Source organism: Anguilla anguilla, chromosome 16 (assembly GCF_013347855.1).
Source record: "Anguilla anguilla isolate fAngAng1 chromosome 16, fAngAng1.pri, whole genome shotgun sequence".
NCBI lineage: Eukaryota > Metazoa > Chordata > Actinopteri > Anguilliformes > Anguillidae > Anguilla > Anguilla anguilla.
The window spans coordinates 33,422,575-33,432,705 of NC_049216.1; the positions used below are offsets into that span (position 1 = coordinate 33,422,575).

At 48.3% G+C, this 10,131-nt stretch overlaps 1 protein-coding gene across 3 annotated transcripts in view; it reads right to left on the reverse strand.

Moving 5' to 3' along the window:
• LOC118214769 (tetraspanin-18-like) overlaps nucleotides 1-8,993 on the reverse strand; it is a 49,208-nt gene extending 40,215 nt beyond the window's left edge. Inside the window, exon 1 of one of the 3 annotated variants that reach the window (XM_035394972.1) lies at nucleotides 8,692-8,993. The gene's annotated coding sequence lies outside the window, so the exon portion shown is untranslated. The remainder of the gene's footprint in view (nucleotides 1-8,691) is intronic. The other 2 variants (XM_035394970.1, XM_035394971.1) reach the window with 2 other exon arrangements.
• Nucleotides 8,994-10,131: the final 1,138 nt, after the last annotated feature.

Below are 10,131 nucleotides of genomic sequence, written 5' to 3' on the forward strand. Positions count from 1 at the left end.
TCCCTCTCGTTGGTGGAGGGCGGGTGGGAGGGGGGGCTGAGCGAGAATCACTGCCGCAGGGGAAACATGGCGGTCGGACTTTGCGGACTCACAGGGCTGGCTTACCGCCACAACTTACCACGGCTCTCCTCCCGGCCCGAATCGTCGAACCCGTAGCCAACGTTCACCTGCCCCCCTCCAGCGGCGTGCGCCCTCCCCATCGCCGACCCGCTGGACCGCTCTGGCGCAGCTCTAACCCCCCGCAAAGTTCGCCAAAACGCTCGCTCGCTCTCAAAGTGGCGGCGGCTTGAAAATTTTATGAAGGTGCATGAAAAAATCAGGAGCCTCTCTCCGCACCTCTAAAGTATCTCCCTAACAGGAGTACATAAAGAGAGAGAGAGAGAGAGAGAGAGAGAGGGGGAGTAAGAGAGAGAGAGAGGGAGAGAGAGAGAGAGAGAGAGAGGGGGAGAGAGGGAGAGGGAGAGAGAGAGAGAGAGGGGGAGAGAGAGAGATAGAGAGAGACAGAGAGGGAGAGAGGGAGAGAGCAGAAACACAAGGTAAAAATAAGATCTGCAGCAGTGTAAAACTAATCTCCTTTAAACTTTCTGCCCGCTAAGTAGTCTGACATAACCCCCTCGGGGGGAGGGGGGGGGGGGCAGTGCTAAAAGTGCAGAGAGCACCAGCCCAGCAGGTCCGCAGGGATGAAGCATAAAACGGGATGGAACAAAAAGCTTTTTCACAAGAGCAGGAACCATCATGGATCTGAGGGTCTGTTCACGCTGGACAGGGTGCTGCTGAGCCTCCCAGGCAGGCAGAACTCAAAAGCCTGGGACCTGGTCAGTGCTGATTCTGTGCTGTCAGTAGTTTGGGGCTGGCCAGTGCTGATTCTGAGCTGTCTGTGGCTAGGGGACGGTCAGTGCTGATTCTGTGCTGTCAGTAGTTTGGAGACTGTAACTCCTGATCGTTATGGAGCTGCATATAGTGGGTGAAGGAAGACAGATGAACACAGACACACAGACACACAGACACACACACACACACACACACACCCTCTCACACACACACACACACTAAGAGTCATTAGCACAGCCCCCGGGCAGAGCAGGTAGAGGGGAGGGTGTTAATAAGGACCTGATCAGCCCCAGTGCTGCTAACAGCCTCTGTCCCCAGAGCACAGACCCGGTAGGAACACGAATATCACTATCCCCAGGGGGGATTCTGAAAGACCTGGAGCCGGAGTGTCACTGGACCGGAGCCAGAGCTGCAGCCGGCTTCCTGGGTTTAGAAACCCAAGCCTGCTGGTTCCAGCAGTTTTTAGTGACCCACAGTTCTATTCCAGTGACAAACATTCATCACCAGATAACAAAACTATAACATTATTATACTCCAGCTGAGCTCAGCAAAATTCATGATTACCTAATCCCCAGCAGAGAGGAGGAGAGGTGCTTTTGGCCTTATTCAGTCCTACTGTGCGATGGGCAGAGGCAGCATGGCACTGTAAGAGGCGGTGTGTGTGTTTGTGTGTGTGCATGTGCATGTGTGTGTGTTTGTGCGTGTGCGTGTCTGTGTGTTTGTGTGTGGATGTGTGTGTGTGTGTGTGGATGCATATGTGTGTATGCGTGTCTGTTTGTGTGCGTGTCTGTGTGTTAGTGTGCGTGCATGTGCATGTGCGTGCGTGTGTGTTTGTGTGCGTCCATGTGTGTGTGAGCTCTCCTTACAGTGCAGGTCCTCTCGTTCTCTCTCAGTGAGTAAGTGCCGCAACTCTGTTTAACGTTGGCGGGGGGGGGGGGGGGTGCGATTAGGCCTCTCCCTGGCGTTCCCCTCCCTCTCCCACAGATGCTCAGGTAATCCCGCTGAGCCGCCATCCCTCCACCTGGCCTGTCGATCAGGCCCTGCCCACTCCAGCTCACAGCACCTAAGCTAACACCCTGGGGAGATTCGGGAAAGAGCCGCGATGTAGAGCCGGGGTGTCCGGATAAGGGGACAGAAGACTGGGATGATTCTGGATAGATAAGCCTCTGCAAAGGAGACGCACCAATAGCCAAGGGTCCTACACAAAGCTTTAGTTTTTGACGACCAGACTGTGGCAGGTTTTAATGGATGGATGAGCGAGCTCCCTGGGCTAATAAAAGAGTTTGACAGGTGGGGTGGAGGGGGAAGGGGTGGTTGGGAAGGAAGGCTGTAGAAAACTGTATTCCCTACAGTTCTGCAAATACACACCGCAGGTCTAAAGCTGCCAGACAGATCTCCTCTGCTGCTGGACCCCCCCCAGCCAAAACTCATTCAGCACTTATCATGTCTATGATAGGTGGAAATCATCGAAGCACAGGAAAAGCATAAAGAACTCTCAGCCATTTGTAGGGGGGGGGGGAGGCGGGGGGGCAAGCCTGTTTCCTCTTGATAAAAAGGGGAACCCGTTAACTAGCCCCCGAGGACGTCCCCTGACCGAGCCTTTCTGTAGCTCATCAGCACAGGCTGAGATGAGACGGTGTGGACAGACGGACGGATGGACGGACAGACAGACAGACAGACAGACAGACAGACAGACAGACAGACAGACAGATCGAACACAGAATATAGAGATTATACAGCCGAGCCAGAGGAGACACACACACACACACACACACACACAAAGACAGAGAGACAGAGGGATGAAGAGAGAACAACGGAGATGGAAAGAGACAGAAGGATAAAGAGAGAATGACAGAGACAGAAAGAGACAGAGGGAGAAAGACCAACAGAAAGAGAGACACAGAGAGACAGAGCGATAAAAAGAGAACAACAGAGTAACACAGAGAGACGCAGAGAGGGAGGGAGAGAGAATTCTGCGAGGGCTTTTATTTTTCCCTTCCTCTCTACTGAATTTGGGAGAGTGAACCTGTCCTTTCGGGCTTGGGGGGTGGGGGGGGGAGTGCACAGCAGATCAGCGGTGACTGGGGGTGGGGGGGGCAGCTAACAACATGGCGCTCGGCCTTGAGAAATACGATTGGGCGGGAGGGGGGAACAATGGGCGTCCTTGTTGCCGTGCAACAGAGCACTTTTTTTTTTAGGAAAGGCAAAATTGGGAGAAGGTCGGGCTTTTCCCTCCCACCCCCTCTTCCCCAAAGAGGGAGACGCAGATAAGACCACACAGACAGCAGCCGTCAATCATTAACCCGCCGTCCAATCACCCGCTTCAGGTGGAACAGCGAGCAAAGTGCACCACCGCCAACGCTACTGTTCAAGAGCCAATAATAAATATTCCTCTCTTTCTCTACGTAAATATCCCTCTCTTGCTCTCTCCTTCTCTTTCTGTCTTTCTCTCTCTCCTCTCTCTCTCTCTCTCTCGGACATAAAATTTTCCCACAACGCACTGCATTACCGGGGGAAGCTCTAAACCGAGCCCGACGAAGGCCGAGCAGCCCAAGTCAAACACGGTGGGAAAGGCGAGCTGTTTGCCCGATCGAAAAAGCAATTTTCCCCCTAAAGCCCAGAGATGTTCCATTTAGCTCAGGCATCTCTGAGGACCCGTCCCCTGGCGCGCCGCGGGCCCTAATTCACTGGCCCCGCGCGTTGAGTAATGACCTGGCATTGCTTTCCTGCCCCCACTCTCAGCCTCATCAATACTACAGCACACTGGGGGGGGGGGGGGGGGGGGGGGGGGGGCGAGCAGGGAAACATCCGAAAGGAAGCGATGAGGACTGCTCAAACCAGAGCAAACCCAATGACCGGCGCAACTGTAGGTCTGTGCATATTAACAGCAGAGAGAGAGAGAGAGAGAGAGAGGGACGGGGGAGGTTCTGGGGTTATGCTGGGGGGTGAGCAGATTGGGAGGTGCTGGGGGGGGGGGAGATTTGGTGGTTCCAGGGAGGTGCTAGGCGGGGGCAGATTGGGAGGTGCTGGGGGGGAGATTTGGTGGTTCCAGGGAGGTGCTAGGCCGGGGCAGATTGGGAGGTGCCGGGGGGCAGCTGCTGTATTTTCCTGCCTTCTGGATATAATGAATGTTGAGGAGCCACACTCTAATAAAATAAACACTACGAAAGGCACGTCTGAGCCCAACCTTGGACTGTCAAAACACATACGCACACTCACACACACACACACACACAAACCCACACACCTTCAATTCAACAAGAGCACTTCCCTTTTCCTTTCTACGGATGAGGGTCTGCCGTGAGGTCAGCGCGCTGCGGAAGGCCACATTAATAAAAATAATAATACATTATTGTTTTTAAAAATATATTTTCGCTTTATTGGACAGGGCAGCGTGGGGAGACAGGAAGGACGCTCCCCGTGGGAGAGGGAGAGACGTGCAACAGAGGTCACATCGCCGGACTCAAACCACCAAAGCCGCAGCTCACAATGTGCCTTTGGACAGTGGCTCTACAGGCTATGCCACGAGACACTATTATTAAATTATTTCTTCTATTTAGTTTTATTATTGTCTGGTTTTTTTTCCATATCCAAAAGTGCTGTGCTGTGCAAACTCCCCACCTGTTCGCAGCGACACTCATTATTACACGCTTGGAACCAGGAAGTGCAGAGCTGAGTTCAGCGGGTACAACCCTAACAAACCCCCCCCCCCCCCCCCCCGAACACGGAGCACGGCGCATATGCTTCCTGTTGGCCGAATCCCCCAGAATCCCCCACTGCAGATCGCTGCGGCTCTCCCTTCAGACGCCGCCGGAAACTTTCCGTGCTGAAACGCTCGCTTTCCGAAGCCAAGCACCCGACGAGGTTAAGTGCAATGCGTGGCTCGACTGACTCCCTAATGCTGAGTCTAAGCAGAAGCAGATGACTTAATGGAAAGGGGGGGGGGGGGGTTTGCTTGGGGGAGTGTGGGGGGGGGGCTGCTTGCCCTTTCTTGGCATGCAGTTGAAAAATACATGACTACAGGGAAAAACTTTACTCCGCAAAGTTAGCAAAAACTTGACTTAAACCACATGTAATAACACCTGCATTACAATGTAATAAGCATGATATAACAACTGTTATAACCAGGCATGGCATGCATTGCATGTGTTTGATAGCGTATTCAACTGCTGTTAGATTGCAGTTATCCTGAATCCGATGTAAGATTTGTCGCACACGTTACGACGGTGCTATGACATTTCAGATGAGCTGTAGCACACTGTCATAGCACATAGCTGTCATGGCAGGTGTTATGTCCTGCCTCGTCTTGATGGTACACCTGTGCCCTCCAAATAATGAACGCCATAATCCATGTCTCTACCGCGTGTTGCCACAAAGTTATAAGGCTTTATTTAAGACCAGTGCAAACAAGGAGGAAATTGCCTTTTTAAGTTCTTGGGGTTATGTGGTTAAAATGTTTCTGTAAATTAAATTTTAGCCATCTCTGAGGCCCTAACCACTCACCGAGTACATTTTCAAAGACTCCCTACCTGAGACCCGTGCCTCCCCACCTGCAGCTGGAAAACTGAAACCTGATTGGCACACAACCTTGAACCCAGAAGCACCGCATAAGAGTTTTGCCCCCATGGGCCCCACCAACCCAGGCCAATCAGCCAATCAGAGCAAGCAAAGCAAACCGCAACAAACACCCATCAGGGGTCAAAGATCAGAGCAGTGAGCAGATTTGTGGTCATTTTTCTAAAAAATAAATACAAAAAAACCTTCTGATGTCAAGTGTGTGGTGAATATTGGCCAGCATCACTCAACCTCCAACAATAAAACTCGAGCGTTAATTGTTTATGCGACATGGCAAATCGATGAAGGACGTTACAGACGGTGAGCACGGAGCAGAGGACGCCGGCATGAATCACAGCGGGTCGCGCTGTCGGTCCGGTCAGCAGCGATGTTTTACGCCCTCAGGAGAGCGGAGGTCCCGCGGGATTGCGTTCGGCCTTTCCGAGGCTCAGAATGCCCGCCAGTGCGGCTCAGAGATAAAGAACCTGAGGGAATGAGATTCTAAATCACCGCTATCAGCCGCGGCCGAAGAGCGACGCAGCGCTTCTGAGGAGACAGGAAGTGGAGAGTCACTGCGTTTCCTTCAACTAGAAGGAGGTTCTGCCGCAAAGAGAAACACAAAAAAGGCAGCCAAGGGCGACCTTGTGTGTCAGAAGAAGCACCTTCAACCAGATATGACAGGTCTGCTCTACCTCTGTTTACAAGCCGTCAAACGTTCTGAGAATACCCCCCCCACCCCAGGAACGGGAGATACTGCTTCAATCCATGTGTGCCCCATCATGCTACAAACATGCCTGAGTGTGTGTGTGTGAGTGTGTGTGCATTGTGTGTGAGACTGTGCATTATGTGTGTGTGTGTGTGTGTGTGTGTGAGAGAGCGTGTGCATTGTGTGTGTGCGTGTGTGTGTGTGTATGTGAACGAGTGTTATGGATATAATAACATTTAAAATATTTACAGAGAAATTGACACAAGCAGCAGGGGGTTTATTGCCTGTCCAGACTGACAACAGTTCAAGCTGGTCATGGAACCCAAACATTCTTCAATCATCGACCACAAACACAAAATACATCTATCCTGATTCTCCAACGCCAAGGAGTGCATTCAAATTAAGGAGGAGGACATCAAAAAAAGATGACTGGTTTTCACTGGAGCTTGGAGAGTATAAGTACAGATCACAGTCCCTTTGCTTTCAACCCCATGTGTCCACTATGACAGATATCAAAATATATATATTTTTTAAAAGGAACAAGAAAAAAAATGTAATTGGGCAAATTTCTCATGGCCCCAGATGGCCGTTAGATTCTGAAAAGCAGTGATGTCACCCAAATGTACCTCACATTTATATGCTTACAAAAGATAAATAAATTAGTTTATATATTGAATGCTTATACAAAGAACATGGGAAGAATCTGCAGAACAACAGACAGCAGAAAAAGACAAAAAAGCACAATATCAATTCATTTGAACAACACATCAAAGAAAGATATTGTTTACTATAAATGAAAATCAATTGCATAATTTCTTCTTCACGGATACAGAATTCGATGTGGAGTTTGCAGAGCTGTAGCACTTTTTTATTCCGCAAATTTAAAGAAAAAAATTCATTCAAATACACAGTACACACGAAAGAAATTAGACATGGCCAAAACTAAACATAAAATATCAAATATGCAAAATATGTTATGAGCAAATAACGTTATGAGCAAATAACAAGTCGTCACGGCTATGTGGTGGTTTGAGGAATTTTTGTTTTCAGCAACCTCTTAAAACCTCTCTCTCCCCCTTCCGTATGTCAGCATTCCTAAGACTGTATCAAAATCATCATAGCTTAAGTCAGCAGCAAAATTAAATAACAATGATAACCTCACTCTCTTTTTCATACAGAGTGCACCTCAAAAACATATATACCCAATTTACAGAAACTGTAGCCGTTCTCCCCTTTTTCAAAAGTCCAAATAAAAGTACTTATGAAAAATGTGTTGGCTGTGAGCTTATTTTGATTAAATTAAATACTGACACACACCGATCAGCAGAAGGACGCTTGGTTCAGTCACCACTCTTAATTTCCCGTAATTTATCTAGTTTCACTAGTTGCCCAGGTGTATTTTTATACACGCGAAATTTGAGGAACTGGCGCAAATCTCATTTACCTTGCAGAAATATCCCCGGGCAGGCTGCAATATAATGCCAATCAGCTCCACACTGTAGGATACAGACCACTACACCGAAGCCACACGTGGGAATGGGATACGAGCCAACGCAATGAACAGAAAATCGTACCATGTTTTGGAAAACAACACAACTAGCCAACGCGCAAAAACATCCGGAATATCAGCCACAATAGCTGCAGCGATTCAAAAACAATTTGCTGTCACGAAGATGAGTTTATCCTAAATTTAATTTTGATGTTTTTTTTTTTGTGGTAATCGCGAACATGTGTTTGTGGTAAGGCTATAGCGGATTGTACTGAAGTGTGTGGTAACTTGCGATGCGTTTAAATCGCGTGTTCAGCGGATACCGACGTGGATGCCACTCCGGGCACATCTTACTACTGCGATCCTGGCCGTGCATAACCGCACTTCGGTGGGCACGTACTGCCAGAAACGCCAAATGCACCGCGGAATTGAGCGATGATCGGAGATTATGCGTTTCAAAGAAACTCTCGTGCAGGAAATCGTTGGCCGAAGCTCTTGATCTCACTGGTCGAATCGGTCATAAACTGTAACTCTTTCAAGAGAACGTCCACTCGTGGACAACAAACTGTGCGTAAAACAAATTATGTCAGCCAATAAAGCAAATCTATAATATATGGTGGTGGGTGCTGTGACACTGAACACAACTGTGAAATTGTGAAACAGCTCGCATAGTTGAAAGAATGTGACATCGGCGACATAATGTTATGAACTGAGATACACTGCTTCTATCACACGGTTGTATTTCATCCAAACGTATTGTTATGCTTCAGTCAGTGGCCGAACACAAAATATATTTAATTGCCTGCTGCATTCGCACATGGTGTGTTTTGAGTACTTTCCTCCCGTGGTGAAAGCCAATATTCCAAGCATGCAAAAACCAACCAACATGAAACTGGCAAAAAATTACAATATTCTTATATCTGTATATTTGCGATGGTCCTTTGAGAGAAACTGACTCTCACGCGCTCAGCTTTGCCTATTTACAATTACAATGTGTTCTGAACTTCTGTTATGAGTCTAAAGTAAACAGACACTAATCACGAACACACGCTAAAACAAAATCAAAACAACTTCGGACGCAATAAAACCAAACTGATAGCCAAGTCCTTACCCCCAAAATGCAGTTTAGTCCTCAACCGTGCGCGATCCGGGCAATAACTACTCCAAAAAGTGTCAGGTAGCGGATTCTTCGAGGTTGAAATCAACTATCTTCACAGATAAAACAACGGGCCGAAAACAGCTCAAGAAGCAAAATATGTGTCCCGCAAGCTTCAACTTTCAGCTAATACATTCCAGAGCCTGAAGTATCGCAGCCCCAATTTGGTCATGCCTTCTTCCAGGGCGATTGGTATGCAAACAGCTTTCTTTCGAGCTCGCGCTCGATACGAACATCCCAGACAGCGTTCAGCCCCCGAGGGCGGGTACTCAATTTGTGTTCACGCCCCCAGTTAACCCCTTCGGTTAATATGTGAATTTCCAGAGCGCCGCCCACCATTGTACCGTTCATTAGATGTAGCATCGATCTGCCTCGATTGACTTGGTTCGATTGCGCAAATGTACCCAAGCGATTTCGACGATCGATGGACAGTCACATGGTCCTTTGGGACTCGATCCTTTCGAGTAGGATGTCTTTGCCTCAGGGAATTAAAGTGGGTTGCAAAAAATACATTCTTATCCACAGTCTCTGATTTAATCAAAACATCACAGAGACACCACAGTGACAACTGTAAGCATTCCAATACCTTCACCGACTGCTGTCCTCTAGAACCCCTTCTTGTTACTCAAGGTGTTTGGATTGGTTAACAGGAACTCAGAGGCCGTCTGCTTGCTTATTTGATGTATCAAATGCCTTAATTTCCCCGTTTCGTTAAGAAAACATGTCTGATTTTGCCAATACAAATAGACTTTGATTTACTCAGAGTCAACATAAAAAGTGGCCAACGCCAATTCACGTGACATCCTTGATGGAAATCTACAATATACTGTAAGCATGTGCGCTTAAAATAAACGTACCGTATTTCATATCATTAAAAAGGAAGTGTAACACAGATCAGTGTGTATTTTAAAGATCAAGTTAATTGCAATATGCAAAACCATAATTGCAATTTTCCCATATGATGAAAAAAAGTGTTTCGATATTTTTTCTTTGTTACTTGACTATATATTTAATATCAATATATTTACGGTATATTCCACTTCCGTAACGGGTGCTAAAGTGTTGCACAGTAATATCAGTTCAGGTGAAATTCAAATCAGCGTCCCCGTGCCCGCAACAGTAATTAACAGCGCATCCCGCGCGAGCGCAGTGTATTCCAGACGCTCCGGCTGCGAGTTGTCCCCGTGCCAGCACGAGCCAGCCCAGCACAGACTAGAGAGAGAGAGAGAGAGAGAGGGCTTGCAAAGCTAGGGTGGGGCCCTGCTGGGCTGTGACTTCCCCTGCCAGACGGGGTTTACCGATGCGTTTAATTTCAGCGTGAGTTTTAGAATGGACCGCTGTTCACTTGCCATTTCAACCATCGCCACTGGATTACGCGGCAGACTGCGAGACGTT